Here is a 15,543-nt window from a genome sequence, read left to right as displayed (position 1 = left end):
CTTTTCTCTCTTTCCTCTTTCTCACACTCACTCCTTTTCTCTCTTTCCTTTCTCACACTCACTCCTTTTCTCTCTTTCCTTTCTCACACTCACTCCTTTTCTCTCTTTCCCCTCTCTCACACTCACTCCTTTTCTCTCTTTCCCCTTTCTCTCACACTCACTCCTTTTCTCTTTCCCCTCTCTCTCACACTCACTCCTTTTCTCTCTTTCTCCTCTCTCTCACACTCACTCCTTTTCTCTCTTTCCTCTCTCTCTCACACTCTCCTTTTCTCTCTTTCCCCTCTCTCTCACACTCACTCCTTTTCTCTCTTTCCCCCCTCTCTCACACTCACTCCTTTTCTCTCTTTCCTTTCTCACACTCACTCCTTTTCTCTCTTTCCTTTTTCTCACACTCACTCCTTTTCTCTCTTTCCTCTCTCTCTCACACTCACTCCTTTCCCCTCTCTCACACACTCACTCCTTTTCTCTTTCTCACACACCATTTTTCTCTTTCCTCTTTCTCACTCACTCCTTTTCCCTCTTTCAAACTCTCCTTTTCTCTCTTTCCCCTCTCTCACACTCTCCTTTTCTCTCTTTCCCCCCTCTCTCACACTCTCCTTTTCTCTGTTTCCTCTCTCTCTCACACTCTCCTTTTCTCTGTTTCCTCTCTCTCTCACACTCACTCCTTTTCTCTTTCCCCCCTCTCGCACACTCACTCCTTTTCTTTCCCCCCTCTCTCACACTCACTCCTTTTCTCTCTTTCCCCCCTCTCTCACACTGACTCCTTTTCTCTCTTTCCCCCCTCTCTCACACTCACTCCTTTTCTCTATTTCCTTTCTCACACTCACTCCTTTTCTCTCTTTCCCCCCTCTCTCACACTCACTCCTTTTCTCTCTTTCCTCATTCTCACACTCACTCCTTTTCTCTCTTTCCTCTCTCTCTCTCACTCCTTTCCCCTCTCTCACACACTCACTCCTTTTCTCTTTCCTCTTTCTCACACTCCATTTCTCTCCTCTTTCTCACACACACTCCTTTTCTCTTTCCTCTTTCTCACACTCACTCCTTTTCTCTTTCCTCTTTCTCACACTCACTCCTTTTCTCTATTTCCCCTCTCTCTCACACTCACTCCTTTTCTCTCTTTCCCCTCTCTCTCACACTCTCCTTTTCTCTCTGTCCCCTCTCTCTCACACTCTCCTTTTCTCTCTTTCCTCTCTCTCTCACACTCACTCCTTTTCTCTCTTTCCCCTCTCTCACACTCACTCCTTTTCTCTCTTTCCCCTCTCTCTCACACTCACTCCTTTTCTCTCTTTCCCCTCTCTCTCACGCTCACTCCATTTCTCTCTTTCCTCTTTCTCACACTCACTCCTTTTCTCTCTTTCCTCTTTCTCACACTCACTCCTTTCCTCTCTCTCACACACACTCCTTTCATCTCTCACACACACTCACTCCTTTCATCTCTCACACACACTCACTCCTTTCATCTCTCACACACACTCCTTTCCTCTGTCACACACACACTCCTTTTCTCTTTCCTATTTCTCACACTCCATTTCTCTGTTTCCTCTTTCTCACTCACTCCTTTTCTCTCTTTCCTCTTTCTCACACTCACTCCTTTTCTGTCTTTTCTCTTTCTCACACTCGCTCCATTTCTCTTTCCTCTTTCTCACACTCACTGCTTTTCTCTTTCCTCTTTCTCACACTCACTCCTTTTCTCTATTTCCCCTCTCTCTCACACACACTCCTTTTCTCTTTCCTCTTTCTCACACTCACTCCTTTTCTCTCTTTCGTCTCTCTCACACTCTCCTTTTCTTTTTCCTCTCTCTCTCACACTCACTCCTTTTCTCTCTTTCCCCCCTCTCTCTCTCACTCCTTTTCTCTCTTTCCTCTCTCTCACACTCACTCCTTTTCTCTCTTTCCCCCCTCTCTCACTCACTCCTTTTCTCTCTTTCCCCCCTCTCTCACACTCACTCCTTTCCTCTCTCTCACACACACTCCTTTCATCTCTCACACACACTCACTCCTTTTCTCTCTTTCCTCATTCTCTCACACACTCCATTTCTCTCTTTCCCCTCTCTCTCACACTCACTCCTTTTCTCTCTTTCCCCTCTTTCTCACACTCTCCTTTTCTCTCTTTCCCCTCTCTCTCACACTCTCCTTTTCTCTCTTTCCTCTCTCTCTCACACTCACTCCTTTTCTCTCTTTCCCCTTCTCTCTCACTCTCCTTTTCTCTCTTTCCCCTCTCTCTCACACTCACTCCTTTTCTCTCTTTCCCCTCTCTCTCACACTCACTCCTTTTTTCTCTTTCCTTTCTCACACTCATTCTTTTCTCTCTTTCCTCATTCTCACACTCACTCCTTTTCTCTTTCCCCTCTCTCTCACACTCACTCCTTTTCTCTCTTTCCCCTCTCTCTCACAGTCACTCCTTTTCTCTCTTTCCCCCCCTCTCACTCACTCCTTTTCTCTCTTTCCCCCCTCTCTCACTCACTCCTTTTCTCTTTCCTCATTCTCTCACACACTCCATTTCTCTCTTTCCCCTCTCTCTCACACTCACTCCTTTTCTCTTTCCCCTCTCTCTCACACTCTCCTTTTCTCTCTTTCCCCTCTCTCTCACACTCTCCTTTTCTCTCTTTCCTCTCTCTCTCACACTCACTCCTTTTCTCTCTTTCCCCTCTCTCTCACACTCACTCCTTTTCTCTCTTTCCTTTCTCACACTCATTCCTTTTCTCTCTTTCCTCATTCTCACACTCACTCCTTTTCTCTCTTTCCCCTCTCTCTCACACTCACTCCTTTTCTCTCTTTCCCCTCTAGCTCACACTCACTCCTTTTCTCTCTTTCCCCTTTCTCTCTCACACACTCCTTTTCTCTCTTTCCCCCCTCTATCACACTCTCCTTTTCTCTCTTTCCCCCTTCTCTCACACTCACTCCTTTTCTCTCTTTCCCCTCTCTCTCACACTCACTCCTTTTCTCTCTTTCCCCTCTCTCTCACATTCACTCCTTTTCTCTCTTTCCTCTCTCTCTCACACCCACTCCTTTCCCCTCTCACACACTCACTCCTTTTCTCTTTCCTCTTACTCACACTCACTCCTTTTCTCATTCCTCTTTCTCACACTCACTCCTTTTCTCTATTTCCCCTCTCTCACACTCACTCCTTTTCTCTCTTTCCCCCCTCTCTCACTCACTCCTTTTCTCTCTTTCCCCCCTCTCTCACACTCACTCCTTTTCTCTTTCCTTTCTCACACTCACTCCTTTTCTCTCTTTCCTCATTCTCTCTCACACTCCATTTCTCTCTTTCCCCTCTCTCTCACACTCACTCCTTTTCTCTCTTTCCCCTCTTTCTCACTCTCCTTTTCTCTCTTTCCCCTCTCTCTCACACTCTCCTTTTCTCTCTTTCCTCTCTCTCTCACACTCACTCCTTTTCTCTCTTTCCCCTTCTCTCTCACTCTCCTTTTCTCTCTTTCCCCTCTCTCTCACACTCACTCCTTTTCTCTCTTTCCCCTCTCTCTCACACTCACTCCTTTTTTCTCTTTCCTTTCTCACACTCATTCTTTTCTCTCTTTCCTCATTCTCACACTCACTCCTTTTCTCTCTTTCCCCCCTCTCTCACACTCACTCCTTTTCTCTCTTTCCCCTCTCTCTCACAGTCACTCCTTTTCTCTCTTTCCCCTCTCTCTCACTCACTCCTTTTCTCTCTTTCCCCCCTCTCTCACTCACTCCTTTTCTCTTTCCTCATTCTCTCACACACTCCATTTCTCTCTTTCCCCTCTCTCTCACACTCACTCCTTTTCTCTTTCCCCTCTCTCTCACACTCTCCTTTTCTCTTTCCCCTCTCTCTCACACTCTCCTTTTCTCTCTTTCCTCTCTCTCACACTCACTCCTTTTGTCTCTTTCCCCTCTCTCTCACACTCACTCCTTTTCTCTCTTTCCTTTCTCACACTCATTCCTTTTCTCTCTTTCCTCATTCTCACACTCACTCCTTTTCTCTCTTTCCCCTCTCTCTCACACTCACTCCTTTTCTCTCTTTCCCCTCTAGCTCACACTCACTCCTTTTCTCTCTTTCCCCTCTCTCACACTCACTCCTTTTCTCTCTTTCCCCTTTCTCTCACACTCACTCCTTTTCTTTTTCCCCTCTCTCTCACACTCACTCCTTTTCTCTCTTTCTCCTCTCTCTCACACTCACTCCTTTTCTCTCTTTCCTCTCTCTCTCACACTCTCCTTTTCTCTCTTTCCTCTCTCTCTCACACTCTCCTTTTCTCTCTTTCCCCTTTCTCTCACACTCACTCCTTTTCTCTCTTTCCCCTCTCTCTCACACTCACTCCTTTTCTCTCTTTCCCCTCTCTCTCACACTCACTCCTTTTCTCTCTTTCCTCTCTCTCTCACACTCACTCCTTTTCTCTCTTTCCTCTCTCTCTCACACTCACTCCTTTTCTCTCTTTCCTCTCTCTCTCACACTCCTTTTCTCTCTTTCCTCTCTCACACTCACTCCTTTTCTCTCTTTCCTCTCTCTCTCACACTCCTTTTCTCTCTTTCCTCTCTCTCTCACACTCTCCTTTTCTCTCTTTCCTCTCTCTCTCACACTCACTCCTTTTCTCTCTTTCCTCTCTCTCTCACACTCCTTTTCTCTCTTTCCTCTCTCACACTCACTCCTTTTCTCTCTTTCCTCTCTCTCTCACACTCCTTTTCTCTCTTTCCTCTTTCTCACACACTCCTTTTCTCTCTTTCCCCTCTCTCTCACACTCACTCCTTTCCCCTCTCTCACACACTCACTCCTTTTCTCTTTCCTCTTTCTCACACACCATTTCTCTCTTTCCTCTTTCTCACTCACTCCTTTTCCCTCTTTCCCCTCTCTCTCACACTCTCCTTTTCTCTCTTTCCCCTCTCTCTCTCACACTCACTCCTTTTCTCTCTTTCCCCCTTCTCTCACACTCTCCTTTTCTCTCTTTCCCCCTTCTCTCACACTCACTCCTTTTCTCTCTTTCCCCTCTCTCTCACACTCACTCCTTTTCTCTCTTTCCCCTCTCTCTCACACTCACTCCTTTTCTCTCTTTCCCCTCTCTCTCACACTCACTCCGTTTCTCTCTTTCCCCTCTCTCTCACACTCACTCCTTTTGCTCCGGTGTTCTTCCCGCTGAATAAAATCAAACGGCCGTCGTGATCGGACTGGACCAGGCGGAGAGGGGGCATCAGAAAACTACAGGGGAAGGGGCAGCAGCCGGTGAAAGAGAGTTCAAAGTATCACCAAGGAATACGATGTAATCATTTAAAAATTGTAGATGCTACTCAATATGATCTCTTCAGAGAGTTTTTACAATGAGTTTGAATTAGTTTTGTTCATGAACCATCCTCCGCCTCCTCTGCTATTTAGTACCGTCAATGCATTCAGGTCTACGCACGCGCGGCCGCCTGTAGCGAGGTGACTGGCGCCCCCCGCTGTGTGGGAGGAGTCGGTACTGCTCCTGATAAGTGAGGTCGCGGTGAAGACGGTCCTCAATTCATTGCGTAAGCTCCTAGTACGCTGGGGAGGATTAGAAAGTCTGGTTATGGTTTTCTTGGTGGTTTGATTTTTTTTACCTTGGGGATGCTTGATGCGGACTCGGTTTAATAAAACATTTCCCTCCATTTGAAGATATACGTCAGTTTTATTTAATGTTACAACTACTTTTGAGAGTGCGTTCTGATAATTTTTAACCTTCAAAGTTTTCTTTGATACTGTCAATTTTTCATCGAGTCAAAATGAACCCTCTGTTCTGTCAACCATGAAAATAACCAGCTCCGAATTAGCCAATGTTCTAATTATGGTTGTCCGGAACAAAAACAGAAGTTGCTGAAAAAGCTCAGCAGGTCTGGCAGCATCTGTGAAGAAGAAAATCAGAGTTAATGTTTCAGGTCCAGTGACCCAGCTCTGAGGAAGGTCACCGGACTTGAAACGTTAACTCTGATTTCTTTTCTTCACAAATGCTGCCTCACCTGCTGAGCTTCCAGCAACTTATGTTTTTGTTTCTGATTTACAGCATCCGCAGTTCTTGTGGTTTTTAGTTGTAGTTGTATTCAGTAGGCACAGCTGTACGTCATTCAACCCCAAAACCTGCACAAACAACTGAAGTTGTGTGTGTATCTCAGTTTAATTTATCCACCTTTGGTTTCTACGCTTTCCCACCTCACAAACTGACGTGAGTGCAATGAGGATAGCCGTCAAACCATGGCTTACAAGAGAACGTCGAGATTGTATTAGATACAAAAAAGAGGCATACAAATTGGCAAGAAAATCAATAGGCCTGAGGATTTGGGACAGTTTGGAAGTCAACAAATGAGGACCAGAGGATTGGTTCAGAAGGGGAAAATGGAGTATGAGACTCAGCTTGTGGGGAACGTGAGAATTGATTGTAAAAGTTTCTATACGTATGTAAAGAGGAAATCATTTGCAAAAGCTAATGTTAGTTCATTACAGTTTTTTTTCAGGCATGGGACTGTGGCCACCGCTGGCAGACCAACATTTATTGCCTGTCCCTTGTTGCTCCTGAGAAGGTGGTGGAGTGTTGTCTTCTTGAACCACTAACGCCCATGTGCTGTCTGTCGACCCACAATGCCCTTAGGGAGACAATTCCAGGATTTTGACTCAGCGACAATGAAGGAACAGTGATATATATCCAAGTAAGGATGGTGAATGGCTTGGAGGGGAACTTGCATGTCATGGTGTTCCCATGTATCTGCTGCCATTGTCCTTCTAGATGGAAGTACTGTGAGTTTCAAAGGTGCTATCTAAGGATCTTTGGTGAATTTCTGCAATGAATACACATCGCTTCTACAGGGTGGAGGGAGTGAATACCTCTGGATGTAGTGCCAATCATGTGGGCTGCTTTGTCCTGAATGGCGTCAAGCTTCTTGAGTGTTGTGCTCTTGACTTGTGCTTTGTAGATGGTGGACAGGCTTTGGGGAGTCAGGAAGTGAGTTATTCACTGCAGTATTCCTAGCCTCAAAGAAATAGGAACAAAGTACTGGATGATGAACTAAATTCATGCTTCACTCAAGGCCTACACCCTTCTTGAGAAAATTCTTCAGTAAAAGCGTCTAGGCCCGAAACATCAGCCTTCCTGCTCCTCTGTTGCTGCTTGGCATGCTCTGTTCAATCCAGCTCTACACCTTGTTATCTCAGATTCTCCAGCATCAGCAGTTCCTACTATCTCTGGTTTACTAATGTCCTTTGGGAAGGAAATTGCTAACCTTACCTTGTCTGGCCTACTCCAAACCTGCAGCAATGTGCTTGACTCTCAACTTCCATCTGGGATGGGCAATAAAGGCTAGACTAGCCAGCAATGCCCTCATCCCATTAATGAATAAAAAAATGCATGCTGAGATTGTATTCACCTCTACCTCTTCTTCTGGCAGCTCATTGCATGCACACTTTGAAGAAAGTTGCCCCTCAGGTCCCTTTTAAATCTTTCCCCGCTTAACTTAAAACCTATACGCTCTAGTTTTGCACTCCCTACCCTGGGCAAAAAACCTTGGCTAATCCCCTATCTATGCCCCCCATGATTTTATAAATCTCTTTAAGATCCACAATCTCCTATGCCTCCAGTGAAAGAAGTCTCAGCTAATCTAGTGTCTTCTTATAACTCAAACCCTCCAATCTCAGCAACATTCTTATAAATCTTTTCTGCACCCTCTCCAATTTAATACTATCCTTCCTATAGCAGGGTGACCAGAGCTGCAAACAGCAATCAAAACATGGCCATGCCAATATCTTGTACCGCTATAACATGACATTACTACCTCCTATATTCAGTACTCTGACCAATGAGGCCAAGCCAGCCAAACGCCTCTTCACCACCCTGTCTACCTGTGATGCCACTTTCAAGGAGCTATGCAGCCGCACCCTGAGGCTCGTCTGTTCAACAACACACCATTAAATATGTAAGTCCTGCCCTTGTCTTATCAAAATGCAACACCTCTATCTACATTTATCTAAATTAAACTTCACCTGCCTTTTCTGGGCTCACTGGTCCAGTTGATCATGATCCCATTGTATTCTTAAATAACTTTCTTTACTGCCCACTATACCAACCAATTTTGGTGTAATCCACAAACTTATTAACCGTGCCTATTGTCATCCAGATTGTTTATATCAGTGATGAACAACAGTGGACCCAGCACTGATCCTTGTGGCACACTGCTGGTCACAGGCTTCCAGTCTGAACACAGCCCTATATCAGCACCTTCTATCATCACCCTCTGTCTCCTATCATCAATTTTGTATCCAATCGGCTCTCCCTGGATCCCCTAACTTTACCATCCGTCCACTATGTGGAACTTTGACGGAGGCTTTGCTGAAATCCATGTATACACTGCTGCTTTGCCTTCAACTATCTTTTAGGTCACCTCTTCAAAAAAACTCAATCAAATTTGTGAGACACAATTTGCCATGCACAAAGCCATGCTGATGATCCCTAATCAGTCCGTGCCTTTCCAAATGCATGTAGATCCTGTCTGTCAGTGTTCGCTTCAGCAACTTACTGACCACTGACATCATGCTCACCAGTCTGTTGTTCCCTGGCTTTTTCTTGCAGCCTTTCTTAAATAATTGCAAAACATTATCCACCCTCTAGTCTTCTAGCACCTTACCTGTGGCTATCACTGCTAGTGACTCTGCAATTTCTTCTCTAGCTTCCCACAATGTCCTGGGATACATTTCATCAGGTCCCGGGATTTATTTACCTTTATGAGTTTTAAGACGTCCAACATTTCCTCTTCTGCAATGTGGACACGTTTTAAGACATAATTTATTCCCTAGCTTCCATGTCTTTCTCCAATAAATGTTGATGTGAAATATTTGTTTAGGATATCATTCATCTCTTGTGATTCCATACATAGGTGGCCTCATTAATCTTTGAGGGGCCCTACTGTCTCCCTAGTTACACTTTTCCCTACAATATGCTTATGGAATCTCTTTTAATTCTCTTTGACCGTATGTGCCAAAGCTATCACATGTCTGCTTTTTGCTCTCCTAATTTCCCTCTTAAGTTTTTTCCTACACTCCTCAAAGGATTCACTCGATCCCAGCTGTCTATACTTGACATATGTTTCCTTTTTCTTGACCAGAACCTCAATATCTCTAGTTGTGCAATGTTCCCTACTCCTGCCAGCTTTGCCCTTCACACTAGCAGGAACATGCTGCCCCTGAACTCTCCCTAACTTTTGAAAACCTCCCATTTGCCACTTTACCTACAGTCAACCTCTCCCAGTCAGTAACTAGGATGTCTTGCTGCAATTATACAGGGCTTGGTGACAACACACCTGGAGTATTGTGTCAGAGATAGTGGGAACTGCCGATGCTGGAGAATCTGAGATAACAAGGTGTAGAGCTGGATGAACACAGCAGGCCAAGCAGCATCAGAGGAGCGGGAAATCTGATGTTTCAGGTCTGGACCCTTCTTCAGAAATGGGGGAGGGCAAGAGAATTTTGAAATAAATAGCGAGAGAGGGGGAGACGGATAGAAGATGGATAAAGGATAAGATAGGTAGAGAGGAGACAGACAGGTCAAAGAGGCAGGGATGGAGTCAGTAAAGATGAGTGTAGGTGGTGAGTTAGGGAGGGGATAGGTCAGTCCAGGGGGTCAGATAGGTCAAGGAGGCGGGATGAGGCTGGTAGTTAGGACGTGGGTGTGGGACTTGAGGTAGGAGGAGTGGATAGCTGGGAGGAAAGTTGGACAGGTTAGGGAGGTGGGGATGAGCTGGGCTGGTTTGGGATGCGGTTAGGAGCGGGGAGATTTTGAAACCTGTGTGCTGTTTTTGTCTCCTTATCTGAGAGAGGATGTTCCATAGGGGAATTGCAGTGAAGGTTTACTGAATTGATTGCTGGGATAGTAAGACTGATGTATGACAAGAGATTGATTAGGATTGTATACGTTCGAGTTTAGAAGAATGAGGAGGCTGTCATAGAAACCTATAAAATTCCAACAGGACTAGACAGGTTAGATGCAGGGAGGATGTTCCAGATGGTGTGGGGAATCCAGAACTGGGGTGGGGGTGTAATATTTTAGGTATAAGGGTAAACCTTTTAGGACTGAAATGAGGAGAAATTTCTTCGCCTAGAGAGTAGTGAGTCTTTGGAATTCATTACCAAAAAGTGGTGGGCATGAAACACGATGTGTTAAGGAAGGAGGTAGCTATAGTTCTAATGGCTAAAGGGATTAAGGATGTGGGGATGAGCAGGATTGGGGTATTGAGCTCAATGATCATTCATAATCATATTGATTGGTAGAGTAGGCTTGAGGGGTTGAATGACCTCCTTCTGCTCCTACCTTCTATGTTCAATGTCTAACTGTCTTGGTTGTGAAACCTCCTGCAAGTCCACCGTTCGAGACAGAAAATGTTAGTTTTATTCTAATCTTTGTCTGGAGAATTTCTCTCTGTTAAAAGTTTTAATTTTATAATTGTATCTCTGTGTTTAATTACCTTGTGAGCAGATATACTTTCCCCATCTGTCAGCAAAATAGAATTCTAATATTAAAGGTCAGTGTAAGTGTGGATACACAACTGCTTAACTTAAGGTAACACTAGATGGATGTTTCTGAGACTAGAGGGAGAAACAGCTGTCTCTCAGGAATTAACATTGAACTATTTCTCATTCCACTTTTCTGCTAATGATAGAGGTATCATAATATCAAGATTTGTAAATGATACAAAGCGTAGAGAGAGGCAAAATTTTATAGGCTGTCTGGGGATGGTATCCTACAGGCAGCATTGCAGTGAAGCATTCCAGGACGAGTGTGCTGCTGTCAGCATCATAGTAAAGTAGTCTGGAAAGAGTGTGCTCAGTTCAGACTCATGGTGAAGCAGTCCAGGAAGAGTAAACTGCAGTCAGCATCGCAATTAAACCGTTGGGGAAGAGTGTTGTGCAGCCAGTATCACAGTAAAGCAATCTAGGAATTCTGTCCTGCAGTCAGTTCTTGTTGAAAAACATAACAAAAGTGACATTACAGAAAATGTATATGTTTGTTGGGTGCTGACTAATTGCACTTTGGGGCTATCAATAATTAGAAAAGTGTGTAATTAAGCACTAAAAATAAGTGAAAAGTTACAGATCACTTGCACATGAATTGAATGGAACCTATTCCTGTTGATGAATTCTGCCGTGCTAAGCGATGGCCATCTCAATGCCACATCTGGACTGTCAGTAGGAACATTTTATATATTTGTGGGTGCATAACTGAGAGATCCCATCCATTGCTCACTGAAAAGAGCAAGTGGCATGGAATTTCAGGGCATCTGTCAGCTTCACAGCCATTGGGAGGGTATGGCCTATATATCTGCAGCCTTCAGCCCCTGTTCCAGCATCCATCAAAGTTTTGTCACCAGTATTCTGGGAAATATGGAGACTGTTCATCTGCAGGAAGTGGAGTTGAGGTCAAAAAGCTCTGGGCTTGCTCTGCACCATATGCAAATCGAGGGGCCCTGTGGCAGGAAGCTGCCCTTGAACTGGATGATCCTCGTCCTTTGAAGGAGCCTGCTACTGCTTGCTGCTTAGCATCTGCCCTGGTCATGTGCATCTTCTTAGGTTGGCAGCCACAGAAACCAACATTCTACCAGCCACAGAGCATAGGACTCTCAGTGGAAGTGATTTAAAATGGGACTGAAGGAGCAAAATTGTTTCTTAAATCTCTTAGAACAGTCATCTGTGTCATACCCTGCAGATGAGGCTCTGCATGCCCCTGTATAGTGAGGCATGCAGTACACAGAGAAGGAAGGATATGTTTCCATCATCTGTCTAAGTTCAGGCTCAGCCTTATGCAGCAACTGAGGTGAGGCATCAGCTGAGGGACCATCCAGTGTCATTGACAAGGGATTGCTCTGAAACCTTCATATTCCCTGACCCACAGCAAATTCTCAACCCCTCACTGCATTCAGTCCAAACCATCATGACACTTACAAAGATGATGAATCAGTGCTGTCTGACTCAAACGGGATCTTAGGAATAAGTAATAGTTCCCCTTTGGCTAGCACTGGCCTTTTGTAACATCTTTGCTGCTAACCTCAACATCATTGAGACGCTCAAGTTCAATTAGCAAGCATCAATGGTCTGTTGCAAACAGCCTTTGACCAGCAACTAACTATTAAGCATCTACAGTCTACACATGTAGCAAATGATGCAATACTGTAAATTAAATGGATTGCAGTTGGCTACTTAATATATTTGTGGCTTCAATGTCCTAGTGTCCAGCAAATAAAGATCCAGTGCTTTTGGCCATCAAGGTGATACAACCCTGGTCCACCCAGCCATTCTCAAGTAGCATTTAGCATCTTGTCAATGGAAATGGATGGCAGGGAATGCAGGACACATTGGACACTATCATCATTAGACCCCACCTAGTCACCACCCATCCCAAAAGCCTCCACGTCCCCTTCTACCACACACTATCCTGACTGCTCATCTTCACCATTCTCCCCATAGAGATACCGAGCACATTGAACTTTGCCTCCGACTCTTCTCGCTACCCCCTGGTATTACACCTTAATGATGCCCACTCTCTTGCTCTATGCTCCCTTGAGGAGGCCATGGGGGTGATCATTGTCACTAACACCCTCACCTCATAGCTCATCCGGGGCCTCCAATGTTTTCTTCACGTACACTAAACAATATGCTTCTCTTGACACAGTCCTTGTCCCTACCGCTGCAAACATCTTTACTTCACCCCCCTACCCAGCCTTGACTCCCTCACATCCTTCAGGCAGTGATACCCCTGCTGCCTCTACAGTCTCCTCTGGAATCCTCCTAAAAGATCATAGGATGGACACAATGGATCACTTCAGATCTCTGACCAGCTCTGACAACTTGTTCCTAGACATGATTAGCCAGACTGCTGACTGTAATATCAACAGCTCCCTAACTGCTCTGAATCCTGGAGATAACCATGATGGACTGACAACTGCGCACTCTCTGGGTGGTGGGACAGACCCCTGACTGTGAGCTTTCAAAGTGGATGACTGACTGTTGCCTGGGTCTAGGCCCGAAACGTCAGCTTTTGTGCTCCTAAGATGCTGCTTGGCCTGCTGTGTTCATCCAGCTCCACACTTTGTTATCTCGGATTCTCCAGCATCTGCCGTTCCCATTATCTCTAGCCCCTGGACTGTGTGTAATTGTGCTCATAATGTGAAGGTATTGGGACATCTTGAATGACAGCGCTCCCTTTACTGTACTGAGGCCTGGTCCCCACCAGTTTCTGACATGGCCATTTGGCTCAATCCATGTGTAGAGTATTTACCACGCAGGAGGCTGGCACATGTAAGAGTTACATTGACTTGAAATCCATTCACCAAGGTATTCACCTCCCATCCCCTTCTCCGGCCGGACAGAAGATTAGATTAGATTCCCTACAGTGTGGAAACAGGCCCTTCGGCCCAACAAGTCCACGTCGCCCCTTGGAGCATCCCACCCAGACCCATCCCCCTACAACCCACATACCCCTGAACACTATGGGCAACTTAGCATGGCCGATCCACATAGCCTACACATCTTTGGACTGTGGGAGAAAATGAGGGCACCCGGAGGAAACCCACACAGACACGGGGAGAATGTGCAAACTCCACACAGACAGTCACCTGAGGCTGGAATCGAACCTGGGTCCCTGGCACTGTGAGGCTGCAGTGCTAACCACTGAGCCACTGATAAGCACGATAAGCATGACAATCAGCCTGACTTACAGCATCCGCAGTTCTTTCACTTTTTAGGGCAAGCAACCTGTCTGTCTGTCTGTGCAAAAGAACACCGCACTACAGCAGATTTGACAATTTTTGGGTCTGGGTGTAACGCAGACATGCCAACAAGCAAGGCAAGACAAGGCATCTGTGAGCCTGCAGGTTGGTGCTAGGTGAGTCAGTGTTAAGACAGCATGTGAGCCCTGAAATGCAACCTGGTCCAATCCTTGACCTGGGTGCCTGTCTATGTAGGCAAAGTATCTCTGCTTCACCCTTGGTAACCTGCCAGTATATTGAAGAGATGCCGCAGTGGTTGTGAGGTTTGGAACATGCTGGATGCTATTGTCTGTGGACAGGGAGTGCACATGGCTGATGTCTGTGAGATGTAGCTTGGTCATAGGCAACATGGACATGTTTGAAGCAAGCAGGAAGCTGAATTTGCCAGGTATTTGCTCTTATTACCATAATGAGTTTTCTCAATGTCTAGCTTGCTTAGTGAGTTTGCTAAGAGAGAAAGATGAATGTTAACAAGGCATTTAACAAGCAATAATCCCCCATTATTTGACAATTCAATGTATTTAAAGGAAACCGGTAATGAGTGTCCTGATCTTGCTTTCAAATTTGTTCCTTCACAATGTTTCAAACTCAGTTGAAACACCAACTCTCAGTTGTGAAGAGTAGGAACCATCGGTCGAAGGGATGATTTCTGGATTACTAAGCATTCATTCCTGCTGGTCACAGGGCATAGGGCATGGGAGCAAAAGTAGGTCACTCATCCCAACGAGTCTCTCCACCATCCATTTAGATCACAGTTGACTTGATAATCCTTAACCCCACTTTTCTGACTGATCCTGATAACCCTTGATTTCTTATTGATTACAAACCTGCCTATCACAGCCTGTGTATACTTCACAACCTGACCTTGACAGCACTCTGCAGTAAAAAATTCCACATGTTCACTACCCTCTGAGAGAAGAAATTCTTCATCTCTGTTAAATAGTTGACCTTTACTGTAAGATTATGCTCTCAGCTTCTAGGCTTTCCCACAAGGGATACAAACTTTCCACTTATCCATGTCAAGTCCGTAGAAATCTTATCTATTTCAATTAGGTTGCCTGAAATTCTCATTAACTCCAATGAGACAGTCCTTGCATACCTGGGATCAGCCCTCACAACTTCCTCTGGAGTGCTTCCAATGCGAGTATATGTTTCCTTTGATAAGGGGACCAAGACCCAAGACCTAAATAGTGCTTTCTTGGCTTTTATTCTGTGTTCCATTTGGGGTGGCACGGTGGCTCAGTGGTTAGCACTGATGTCTCACAGTGCCAGGAACCTAGGTTTAATTCCAGCCTTGGGTGACTGACTGTGTGGAGTTTGCATGTGATCCTTATGTCAGCATGGGTTTCTACTGTGTGGTCCAGTTTCCTCCCGGAATCCGAAGATGTGCAAGTTAAGTGGATTGGCCATGCTAGTTTACCCTGTAGTGTTTGGGGATGTTTCGGTTAGGTGTGTTAGCCATGGGAAATGCAGGGTTACAAGGATAGGGTATGGGGATGGGGCTGGGTGGGATGCTGTTCGATGGGTTGGTATAAACTTGTTGGGCTAAATGGCCTGATTCCATGCTGTGGGCATTCTATGAAATAAAGGCCAAGAGTTGCTCATTCAACACAAAGGTTCAGCAACTGAAACTACAACATGGATAATTGAAAACTTAGTTGATAATTTAAAATTGACAGTTTCCTTTTGTGGGTCTAAAGTGTCAGATAATAGCCAATGTAATAAGTTCATTTCTTTAAGTTATCCTTTGCCACCAACATACTTACAGGTGAGATGCCAGTGGAATAAAGGATCACTGTTGGAGCTTTCAAGCATTCT

The 15,543-nt window shown here is 45.2% G+C and overlaps 1 protein-coding gene across 2 annotated transcripts in view; it reads right to left on the bottom strand.

The window, feature by feature from the left end:
- The window catches only part of cenpu (centromere protein U), a 60,443-nt gene extending 55,109 nt beyond the window's left edge, over window positions 1-5,334 (bottom strand). For both annotated transcript variants that reach the window (XM_048525861.2, XM_048525889.2), the window contains exon 1: window positions 5,080-5,334. The gene's annotated coding sequence lies outside the window, so the exon portion shown is untranslated. The remainder of the gene's footprint in view (window positions 1-5,079) is intronic.
- Window positions 5,335-15,543: the final 10,209 nt, after the last annotated feature.

The sequence above is a fragment of the Stegostoma tigrinum genome, chromosome 3 (assembly GCF_030684315.1).
Source record: "Stegostoma tigrinum isolate sSteTig4 chromosome 3, sSteTig4.hap1, whole genome shotgun sequence".
Classification (NCBI taxonomy): domain Eukaryota; kingdom Metazoa; phylum Chordata; class Chondrichthyes; order Orectolobiformes; family Stegostomatidae; genus Stegostoma; species Stegostoma tigrinum.
Note: the sequence above shows the minus strand (reverse complement) of the source record. Positions and strands in the feature narration are given on the sequence as shown.